We start from the raw sequence: 12500 nt of genomic DNA on the forward strand, positions 1-12500 counted from the left end.
AAAATACCCACTTACCCACCCACCCACTTATCCACCCCACCCCCCCCAAAAAAAAAGAATCAACCCCCCAAAAAAACGAATCACCCCCCCCCCCCCCAAAAAAAAAAAAAAAAAAAAAAAAAAAAAACACCTCTCCCCTCAAAAAAAAAAAAAAAAATAAAATAATAATAATAATAAAAAAACAAACACACACACAAATACACACAAAAAAAATCCTTCCTCCCGCCCGAGCCGCTCCACCCCTGCCGCCCACCGGCCTGGCAGCCGACGGGGTAAAACGGCAACAATTAAGTGTCATCTAAACATTGACGAGAGAACGAGGGCGGAGTGGACGGGGCTGCCTTTGTCGCACGGTAATTATCTGTGAAATGTTCTAGCGCTGAATGGCAATATGTGGCAGCCTGGCATGAGGGGAAAAAGAGGGGAAAGGGGAAGCGGAAAAGGGAATGGGGTGGAGGAGGATGGGTGAAAGAGGTGAAACGGGAAGCGGAGAAGGGAATGGGGTGGAGGAGGATGGATGAAAGAGGGGAAAGAGGTGGGGAAAAGGGAATGGGGTGGAGGAGGATGGGTGAAGAGGGGAAAGGGGAAACAGAGAGGGGAATGGGGTGGAGGAGGATGGATGAGAGAGGAAAGGAGGGGGGAGGAGAAGGAGGATGGGTGAAAGAGGAGAGGAGGGGGAGGAGGAGGATGGATGGGAGAAGGAGGAGGGGGAAGAGGAGGATGGTTGGATGAGGAGAGAGAGGGAGGGAAGGGGATGGATGGAATAGGAGAGAGAGGGAGGAAGAAGATGGGTGGAAGTGGAGATAGAAAGGAGGAGGAGGATGGATGGAAGAAGGGAGACGGGGAGGAGGAAGATGGATAAAAGAGGGGAAAAGAGGAGAAAGGAAGGGATAAGGGCGGTTAGAGAAGATGAAGGGAGATGGGGGCGAAAAGAAGTGGGGAAGGGGAAATATGTAAGGGAAAAAGCGACGTGCGGCAAAACAGAAAGAGGAAAAGAATAATGAAAAGTAAGAACAAAGACAAAGTGAAAAAATGGGGAATAAAATGTCATGAACAGGGAAAGAAATGGGAGAAAGGGGATATAGTAGAAAGCTCAGAATACGAAAAAAGGAAAATAACAATAGAGAGAGAGAGAGAGAGAGAGAGAGAGGGAGAGGGAGAGGGAGAGGGAGAGGGAGAGAGAGAGAGAGAGAAAAGAAAGAAAGAAAGAAAGAAAGAAAGAAAGAAAGAAAGAAAGAGAGAGAGAGAGAGAGAGAGAGAGAGAGAGAGAGAGAGAGAGAGAGAGAGAGAGAGAGAGAGAGAGAGAGAGAGAGAGAGAGAGAGAGAGAGAGAGAGAAGAAAGAAAGAAAGAGAGAGAGAAAATGAAAGAGAAAGAAAGAAAGAATGAGAAAAACCGGGACAGGAAGGAAAATAGGTAAAAGGAATACGAAAGACTATTGATAACTCTCGCAGTGAGGGGAAAGGGGCAAGGGGAAAGCTCCGTAATATGAAGAGATGGCAGAGGGGAAAGAAGCGAGGGAAGGTGAGGATGTAGAGTAGAGAGGCGATAACGAAGTGATTTTCTTACATTGGGAGAAAATTTGGGGTGAAAAAGGTGGGAGGGGGGGAGGGAAGAAAGAAAGAAAATCCTGCATTTTTTCAGAAAATGGAAGGGAAAATAGGGGGAAGGAAAAATAGGAGAGAAAGAGAATTATAGATAGGTATTAGGCGTATGGTAGGAAAAAAGAAAGAAAGAAAAAGAAAACGTGTTTTTCCTTCAATATGGACTATAAATAAATAAATAAAAATAAACATGTATATAGATACATATATATACATATACATATCTATATCTATATCTATATCTATCTATCTATCTATCTATCTATCTATATACATATATATATATATATATATATATATATATATATATATATATATATATATATATATATATATATATATATATATATATATATATATATATATATATATATATATATATATATAATGAAGAAAAAAAAACGAAAAAAAGGAAGATAAAATGTTGGGGAAAGGAAGAAGGACCGAGATAAAAAGAGAATCACAGATATCTTTTCCTCGAAGAGCAGAAATTGTAGGGGAAAATGGTGAGTGGGAGGAGAAGGGAATTACGGAATATTTTCCTTCAAAGGGAAGGAAATATAGGGGAGAAAAGTTGAGAGGAGAGAGAAAGGGCCGAGAGAATTACTTCAAAGAGGGGGACCTACAGAAGAGCGGAGGAAGAAGGGGTAGAATGAGGGGTAGATGAATAAGGGAGGCGGAGGCAGACAAAGAAAGAGGAAATGAGGATGACGTGAGTGAAAAGGGAGAGAGAAACGGATGAGAATGGGAATAAGTGAGGAATTGGGAACAAGAATGAGACAAAGAGAAATACAGGGTGATAAATAAAGGGAAAATATAACTGGCCACAGAGACTACAAGGAAAGGGAGAAAAGGAGATAAAAAGACACAAATATATATATATACCTGTTATATATATTCATCTATCCATCTGTCTATATGTCTGTCTGTGTGTGAATATTTCTGTGTGTGTGTGTGTGTGTGTGTGTGTGTGTGTGTGTGTGTGTGTGTGTGTGTGTGTGTGTGTGTGTGTGTGTGTGTGTGTGTGTGTGTGTGTGTGTGTGTGTGTGTGTGTGTGTGTGTGTGTGTGTGTGCGCGCGCGCGTGTCTGCCTGCCTGCCCGCCCGTCTATTTACACACACACGGAATATATTAAAACTGAAACTCCTTTTTTCTTCTTCTTTCCTTCCAAGAAATCTTCCGGATTTCGAGAAGACGCGCCGAGACGGATCATTTTTGCAGGCTTCAAGGCTCATCGCTCAACAGAAAGAATAAATACATCAGCATCGCGGAGGAGGCAAGGGAAGGCTCGCTACTGGGGGCGGGGGACGGGGGGGGGGGGGCCTGGGGGCTGGAGAAACTTACGCACACATGTCTTCTTAGAGCTCTTGGATCTCCTGTTGGAGTATTTTCTTCCACGCACACACGTACATGAGCACCCACATGTGCATGTTCACATACGCGCACGCACACACGCAAGCACGCAAACACACACACACACAAATCAATGTAGTTTTAATTACTCAGACAAAACCGTGCGGCGAAGGATGATAATATAGACAAAATAATGATGCTGATCATAGTAATATAATATGTAACATAAAATCATAATAATGATAATAACGATTAATTGTAATAATAATGATGATGATGATAATAATAAAATCAATAATAATAATGATAATAATATTAACAACGATAATGACGACAACATTAATAATAATGATGACAACAACAATAATGATAATAACAACAATAATAATAACAACAGTAATAATGATGATAATGATAACAATAATAACAGTGATAACAACAATATTAACAATAGCAATACCGATGCTGATAACAACAATAACAGCGACATAAGAAAAGAAAGGACAAATCAACACATCAAAGCCAGGTGGGACGAAGGCACGGCAAAGGACAGCCCAAAAACACCTTTATCTTGACACTTTGCAAACATACCAACTCATCTCTGCAACTGCATGGAGAGATTTCCCTTCGAAAAAGCTCACATGATTTCATTTTGTTGGCGATTCCGCTTCTTGGCTTGGCGACTGATCTTGAAATAAGTCAACACACACACACACACACACACACACACACACACACACACACACACACACACACATATATATATATATATATATATATATATATATATATATATATATATATATATATATATATATACATATATATATACATATACATACATATGTATACACACACACACACACACACACACACACACACACACACACACACACACACATATATATATATATATATATATATATATATATATATATATATATATATATATATATATATATATGACAGAGAGAGAATGCCATTCCTAGATTACCAGCGCAACGTCTCTGTCGCCCACCCATTTGTTAGGACGAGACAAATTGCGAGATAAACGACACTTAATCCGAAAGAACCCCATCCACTGACGTCCGCCCCCCCCCCCAAGTGTATCCGCCCCCCGAATTCCCCGACGGCGCCCTCAGTTAGCGTGTTGACGTCCTCGCCTTTCCACTCCCCTTCCCCTTCTTCTCCTCCTTCTCTGGCTCTTTCTTTCTTATTTTTCTTCTTTTCCTCTATTCTTGAATTTCCTCCTTTTCTTTCTCTTCTCCATACTTTATCATCATTTTCTTCTTTATCTTCTTCTTCGACTCATTATATTTCCGCTAATCTTCCCTCTTCACTTCCTCTTCTCCTCTTCCTCTTTCCTTTTCCTCCTCTCCTTCTTCTTTTTCTCCCTCCTCTTCTTCTCCTCCTACTCTACTACGTTTGTTTTTTTTTCTCGTTCTTTTTTCTTCTTCTTCCTCTCCCCCTTCTCTTCCTCCCTCTCGCCCGCATAATACGACCAGACAGCCAGGCTCCTATAGTCAACGTGACGCCCACGCCCATTCCACAAGCGGCCGCTGTTCTTATTCACTAATTTCTAAATACTCTTACATATCTTAGATAGGTTTGTCTATGATTTTTTTCTTTCTTTTAGGCCTTCTCTTTAATGACCTCCTTCAATCTCTCATCCTCCTGTTTCCCTCACTCTATCCTCCTCTCTTTGTTTCGTTCATTCTCGCGTCCTATTATTTTTCTCAATCTATCCTCCTCACATTTCTTTACTCTATCCTCTTTTTGTTTCCCTAACTCTATTCTCCTCTCTCTTTGTCCTTCATTCTCTCTTCCTCCCCTTTCTCTTATTCTCTCCTCCTCCTGCTGCTTCACTCTATCCTCTTCCTTGTGCTTCCCTCACTCTATTTAATTCATTCTTTCCTCCCCTTATTTCTCTCACTCTCCTCCTCCTGTATCTTCTCTATCCTCTTTGGCTTTCCCTCATGTCTCCTTTTCTCCGATTCTCTCTTCTTTATGATTCCCCATTCTCTCCTTCCTCCTTCTGTTTCCAGTATGCTGTCCTCCTTCTTCACTTTCTACTCCTCCTTTCTGTTTCCTCACTCTATCCTTATCATTCTGTCCCAAATTCTCTCCTGTTTCCCTCCTTCTCTCTTCCTTTTCAACTACCTGTTTCCGTCAATCTCCCCAGGTCCCGTTTCTCTTACTCTTTTCTTCACTCTCTCCTTCTGTTTCGCTCACTTCCCCTCCTGTTTCCCTTATTTTCCTCCCCTTCTGCTTATTTCCTTTTCTTCCCTTCCTGCTTTCCTCCCTCTCTTCCCTTCCTGTTCCCTCCCTTTCTTCCCCTCCTGTTTCCTTCTCTTTCTTCCTCTCTTACTTCCCACCTTTTCTTCCCTTCCTGTTTCCCTCCCTCTCTACCCCTCCTGCTTCCCTCACTTTCTTCCCCTCCTGCTTCCCACTTTTCTTTCCTTCCTGTTTCCCTCACTCTCTTCCCCTTCTGTTCCCTCCCTTTCTTCCTCTCTTGCTTCCCACTTTTCTTTCCTTCCTGTTTCCCTCCCTCTCTTCCCCATCTGTTCTCTTCTCATATTCTCATCTTCCCCTCCTACTCCCCTCACTCTCAACTCAAAGACCAGCCAACGAGGGCCACTTCTCGAGGGGGACGTGACGGCCGCAAACTAACAACAGCCTTCAAGTTCGACCTCGAGAGCGGGACGGACGTAAGACTTGAGGATGGCGCTGGAGAGGGATTAGGGAAAGAGGAGTTGGAGGTAGTGGAGGAGGAGGAGAGGGACGGGGGTTACTGGAGGGGGAGGGGGTGCTGGAGGAGGAGGAGGAGGAGGAGGAACAGGAGGAGGAGGAGGAAGGGGAGGTGGAGGAAGAGGAGGTGGAGGAGGAGGTGGAGGAGGGGGAGGAACAGGAGGAGCAGCAGCAACAGCAGCAGGAGAAGGAGGAAGAAGAGGAGGAGAAGAACAAGACGGAGGAGCAAGAAGAAGAAGAAGAGGACGTGATGATGATGGATTAGGAGGAAAATGCGGGAAAAGCAAAAGGAGATGGAAGATAAACCATCCGACAAAAAGGAAAAGATAAAAAGGGAGAGAAAAGGGTAAATGAAAGGACAAAAAAAGGAAAGGAGAAAAAGAAAAAGAACGAAGAAAAGAGAAACAAAACTGGCAACGTTCCCTCCTCCTCCCTCTTTCCCTCCCTCCTTCAGAATTCCTCGACGACGCCAAGAAGAAACATTTGCAGCAAGTTCCTGTCCTGGCATTAGGAGTACCTTTGATGTCACTTACAAGGTTATTAAAGGCACAGAGCCAAGCCCCAGCGTCGGAAGGCCTTGAGACACTCGAAGGGATGTTACCCGTTTGTCTCGCCACCTGGAGGCAAAAGACGGCAACTCAAACACACGGAAGAGCGTCCTAAACGTTGCACTTGTTATGGATTTCATTTTTCCATCACTGGCGTCTCTGTTCAGTGGGAAAATGGCAACTACAAGAGAGCGACATGAAATATTGGCGAGGCTTGACTGCGACGCTGATTTATTCACGTCGGCGAAACTTCTGTGGTTTTCATATTCCATTTTCCCCGCGAATACCGTCCGAAACTGCGGAAGGAAGATGTAATCGTGTTCCTTTTGGCGAGGGCTATTTATAGGCGCTGATTATACATGGCTTATTCGTAAAAATGAAGTTCAGATCGTTCAAAAATACTGGCCATCATGCCATTGATATCAGCAATATCAAGCCATAATATAGTGTCGTTCAATAATAACGTTATCCGCCATTTAATTGCTCCCGACCTAACCTCGCCGTATATCACGTCCAGTCCTACAAAACGGCCTCACAGCCTCCCCTAAAGTCCGCTCACTCACTGCAAAACGAAGGATAACAACTGCACTGCCTGATCATATGATTTACTCGTCAATATCATTCCCACCTGCAACAACCCCGGCAGGCGATACATGGACCCCGTAACAAGCAGTGACATTTCGTTTATCAAAATGAATGAGTATTCCAACCTCTGCTCAGCTCCCATTCCCCTCTTTCCCTCTGGCCTCCCTCGCCGCCTCCCCTCTCCTCGTTCCCTTTCAGATTGCCAATGTTGATGGATGACTGCGAGCGCTAACCCCCTCTTCTCTGCGCTTGTAACTGGCGGAAATGATTTAACATTCTGCCCCTCGAATGTGTCTCGGTTACCCCACTCTGTTGCCGCTGGTCGGGCGCTGTCCGGCTCTCCCGCCCTCATGGGGGCTTCCTGGAGGCCAAGGGAATAATGCCTCTTTTTCTGCTCTATCAACTCGATTCGAAAAACCCTTTCCTTTTTAACGATCACCAAATGCTGATATTGATGCGCCGCTTTCCCTCCCGGTCTCTCCTCTCTCAACACGGGCGCCATCACTTTCCCTCCTCACTACCTAATAGCACGACACCGAACCACGCCTGCCTCTTCTCCTCATAAAGAAAGGACCTTCTTTATCTCTCTTTCAACGTGAGACCTTCCTTTTTGCTCACTCGCCCTCCCCGTCGACAACCTCTTCCCCAAGCCATCCTTTCCCTTTATTTCACCGCGGGGACCTCGCTTTCCCCTCAACTCCAATCCTTTCCCTCATCTTGATGCGAAAAAACTCCCTTTTTTCATTTCAATACAAAGCTCAGGCCTTTTGCCTCATCTTCCCGGAGATATTCCCCTTTCCCATCATTCCAACAGTGGATATGTCCCCTGTCCCCTCGTCCCCCCTCCCCTCCCCTCGCGAAGCTATCCGGAGATGGTGAAACGACTCTGGCGTATTTTACTGCCCGGGGGCTACAGACTAAGGGGAATGGAGAAAGGGGGGAGGGGGGCGCTTTCCCTTGTTCCTTCGCCGGCCGACTCGAAGCCCCCTCGAGCTGGTAACAGTGATTGCAGAATAGGTTCTCAAACGGCTTTTCGATCAGAAAGAATTACGAATCAAAAATATAAAGCTGTGCATTTCTGTGACTAAGACAGAGGTAAACGGAAGTAGGGAAGAGGGGAAAAGTGGGGAGACGCTTTCCCTTGTTCCCTCGCAAACCGACTTGATGCGTCTACAGTTGGCAACATTGATTGCAGGATAGGTCTGAATGGCTCGGTATTACGATCATGAGAATTGCGAACAGCCAATGCAATTAGTCGTACTGTCATGGCAAAGAAAATGAAATAGGCAACTGGAAGCTAGGAACGAGAAGGGGAGAAGGGGCGGACGCTTGTCCTTCGTTACGTTGCGTCTCCAGCTGTGACAGTGGATTTTACTCTCGTGAAAATACGAAGAAAATCGAAAATAGATGTATCTCTGTGATACAGATAAATAATAATGATAATAATAATAAATAGAATAGGGGGAGTGAGTAGAACCAACGAAAGCACGAAGGGGGGGGGTATTAATTATAGAATAGTTATAAATACCGTAGTTCTACGGCAACAAAAAATACAAAACAGAAACTATGCTTAAATGCAGGCTGATTTCTACAGCGAAACAACGGTACGAAATAAAGAGGAAAGAAGGTAGGAGGGGGAGGAGGGAGGGGGGGCAGAGCTTTTCCTTTTAACCTGAAGCGCCTGCAGTGGGAACAGAGGTTTCCCTATCACTGAAATGCTAATAGAAAATCAAAGTAGATGTAAGCTGGAATAATGCATTCATAGGGATAAATAACAACCTTCCCTTCTCTGACCATGACTCGAGTCTCTGGCGTTTCAAGTATAGCACAGAATGACCTCTACTAAACCAAATAGAGCACATGACCCAACGAAAGGAATGTGCAACTAGGATCTTACTAGTGCCACAGATAGTACCTATCTACTCATGCTAGAGTAATGATAGTGAGGTTCTAGAAAATGTAATGATGTGATGACGAAAAAGAAATAGGAAACCGAAAATTGGAAATCAATACGCGTTTTAAAAATGGCTGAATGAGGAAGCAGCGAGATAATATAATCATGAAAAGTTGAAAAGGGCGATCTTACAGTGAATAAATATATCTAAGCATAATCAAGAAACCGGATGACTAAACAAGACATGACTTTAAAGAGAAGAAAGAATATGAAAACTGCGAAGATCAAAGCAAGAGAAAATCGAAACAATATTAGAACAACAAAGGGAAAGAAAAAATAATGCAAAAAATAAGAATATACCCGGAAGACCCCCCCCCCCTCCACCGTATTTAACCCCCACCTCACCCATCCCTCCCCAACACCTAAGAAAAAAGTCTGCGCAAAAGAATGTCACAATATGGGCACCAAAATCAATCTCTGGACCAAAATATGTCCCACAGCTGATTACGACATACCAACGTCCACCGCTGCACAGCCCATGCGACGTTGGTATGTGCGTATGGGGAGGGAAGGCGAAGACGGAAGGGGGGAGGAAGGAAGGGAGGGCGAGGTGGGAAGGAGGGAGGAGGGCGAAGAAGGAAGGAAGGAAGGAGGGAGGGAAGGCGAGGAAGGAAGGAAGGAGGGGGGTAAGACCTGGAAGGAGGGAGGGAGGGAGAAAAGAGGAGAAGAGGGAAGAAAATGGGATAAGAGAGGGAGAAAAGGGAAGGAAGGAGAGTGAGGGAAAAGGAAAGGAAAGGGGAGAAGAGGGTGGAAAATGGGATAAGAGAGAAGGAAGGAAGGAGAGAGGGAGAAAAGGAAAGGGGAGAAGAGGGAAGTAAATGGGATAAGAGAGAATGTGAGAGGGAGAAACGGAAGGGAAGGAAGGAGAGAAAAGAGGGAAGGAGGGAGAGATGTGAAGGTAAGAACTCCGAAAGGGAAGGAGAAGAAAAAAGGAGGGAAAAGTGGGAAAGCGGAAGGAGGTAAGAGAGGGAGAAGAGGAAAAGAGAGGAGGAATGACTAGATGGATATATAAAAGTGAAGGATAGTGAGAAAGGAACGATCGATGGTGGGAAAGAGGGAGGGACGGGGAGGGGCTGGTGAAGGGTTAACTTCGAGGCCACAGCTACGACTGCAATGTTGATTTGCTAACATGCAGTTGATGACGATTTTCCTAATCTAACGACTATTCTTTCATCTATAGTTTTATCAATTTCTTATCGCATACATCACTAAAACAAACAAATAAGTAAACAAAATGAATAGAATTAAACACCATAAAACCCAACTCAAAAATGAAACGAGAGAAATTTGCGACAATTTTCCATCATGACTGCAAGTTCGTGTCCTCCGCCAGTTCCAGCAGGAGGCCGAAATTTCCACCATGAGCCTTTACCTGCAGAGTCGTTCGTGTGGCCGACCAATGGACCGTATGAACGATAACTAGGCTATTCGAGCCAACAATGGAGGAGCATCATTAACGATCCTGACCCGAAACGGTTATGACTCGGAACACGTCAACGGCAACGCAATGGAGGGAAACAAACAACGCACCGGAAGTAGTTTGGGCCAGAGTACCCGGCTCGAGTCTGGGGACGACCCCCCCCCCTGGGTTTCCGAGATATGATCATCGAATCAAGAGGGCATGGCGAGAGCAATTTCCCCCGTGGGAGCAAAGGCGAATTTTCATGAGGAGACCTTCAATAGAGCTTCCCACGGTGGTCCAACCCGAGGGTCAGAGGTCGTCCTTTCTCTCTCGAGTACGACCTCTACGCTTCAATCCCCCGGGGAGATTCCTCCTGGCATACCTGGCCTTGCTGTGGCCGCACTCAAGGCCTGGCCAATGCAGCCATCAATTATTCTCAGGGAAGCGCCACGCGAGCTCTCCTCCTCCAAGACTGCGCGGAAGAGACAGCATGATTTAACAACAGCGCAAATTTGACTTCTAAATTAACAATATGGATGAATCACTCAAAAAATGTATGTCTATAAGCAAAGAAGCGCAAAAAAAGTATTATCGAGGTGACCTTGAAGTTACAGCTCAACCGTCGAGCTATATGATCGCGCTCTGCAGGCAATGTCGGCATTAAGCAAAGTATTCCTATTACGCACACATTTCTAAAATGCGAGTTCATTTCTGCGTCATATCCACCAGCAGCGAGCTATCATTAAGAATGCACACTTTTTGGAGGAATTTTCCTTTGTCGCGAGTTTAGTCGATGAGGAAGGCCCTTCGTCACGATACCTCATGACTCATACATGAGGAAGTCGCAGGAGGCCAGATGTTCCGCTGCGAGCAATACATAACGCATTCTCTCACGTCATGCTCGGCGCTCCGTGAATATGCTGGGGGTTGCAGGACAAGCAAATATCGGCCGTGTCAGGGGCCTTGGAGTAATGTTAGCTGTCAAGCGCGTTACGGTAATGCAACCTGGCAAGGGAGTGGAGGTCATTGCAATATTACCTGCCCAAGGCCTAAAGGTAGTCACTAGATAGAGATGTTATAACCTTTTTAAAACCTGAAAAAAATGCTACGTCAGGGGCAATACGGTATTATTACCTGTAAAAACTCTTGAGGCAATGCTACCCACCAGGCGTGTTACGGCAAAGCTATTTGTCAGGGGCGTTACAGTTACGTCACCACGGAGCTATAAGGTGACGTCATCTACCAAGGAACTCTAAGGTGACGTTACCTGCCAAGGAGCTATAAGGTGACGTCATCTACCAAGGAACTCTAAGGTGACGTTACCTGCCAAGGAGCTATAAGGTGACGTCATCTACCAAGGAACTCTAAGGTGACGTTACCTGCCAAGGAGCTATAAGGTGACGTCATCTACCAAGGAACTCTAAGGTGACGTTACCTGCCAAGGAGCTATAAGGTGACGTCATCTACCAAGGAACTCTAAGGTGACGTTACCTGCCAAGGAGCTATAAGGTGACGTCATCTACCAAGGAACTCTAAGGTGACGTTACCTGCCAAGGAGCTATAAGGTGACGTCATCTACCAAGGAACTCTAAGGTGACGTTACCTGCCAAGGAGCTATAAGGTGACGTCATCTACCAAGGAACTCTAAGGTGACGTTACCTGCCAAGGAGCTATAAGGTGACGTCATCTACCAAGGAACTCTAAGGTGACGTTACCTGCCAAGGAGCTATAAGGTGACGTCATCTACCAAGGAACTCTAAGGTGACGTTACCTGCCAAGGAGCTATAAGGTGACGTCATCTACCAAGGAACTCTAAGGTGACGTTACCTGCCAAGGAGCTATAAGGTGACGTCATCTACCAAGGAACTCTAAGGTGACGTTACCTGCCAAGGAGCTATACGGTGACGTCATCTACCAAGGAACTCTAAGGTGACGTTACCTGCCAAGGAGCTATAAGGTGACGTCATCTACCAAGGAACTCTAAGGTGACGTTACCTGCCAAGGAGCTATACGGTGACGTCATCTACCAAGGAACTCTAAGGTGACGTTACCTGCCAAGGAGCTATAAGGTGACGTCATCTACCAAGGAACTCTAAGGTGACGTTACCTGCCAAGGAGCTATAAGGTGACGTCATCTACCAAGGAACTCTAAGGTGACGTTACCTGCCAAGGAGCTATAAGGTGACGTCATCTACCAAGGAACTCTAAGGTGACGTTACCTGCCAAGGAGCTATAAGGTGACGTCATCTACCAAGGAACTCTAAGGTGACGTTACCTGCCAAGGAGCTATAAGGTGACGTCATCTACCA

The 12500-nt window shown here is 45.2% G+C and overlaps 1 protein-coding gene across 2 annotated transcripts in view; it reads right to left on the reverse strand.

Annotated features, from left to right (window-relative positions):
• The window catches only part of LOC113819830 (RNA binding protein fox-1 homolog 1-like), a 724543-nt gene that overhangs the window by 454396 nt on the left and 257647 nt on the right, over positions 1-12500 (reverse strand). The window lies entirely within an intron of this gene.

This window comes from Penaeus vannamei, chromosome 22 (assembly GCF_042767895.1).
Source record: "Penaeus vannamei isolate JL-2024 chromosome 22, ASM4276789v1, whole genome shotgun sequence".
NCBI classification, from domain to species: domain Eukaryota; kingdom Metazoa; phylum Arthropoda; class Malacostraca; order Decapoda; family Penaeidae; genus Penaeus; species Penaeus vannamei.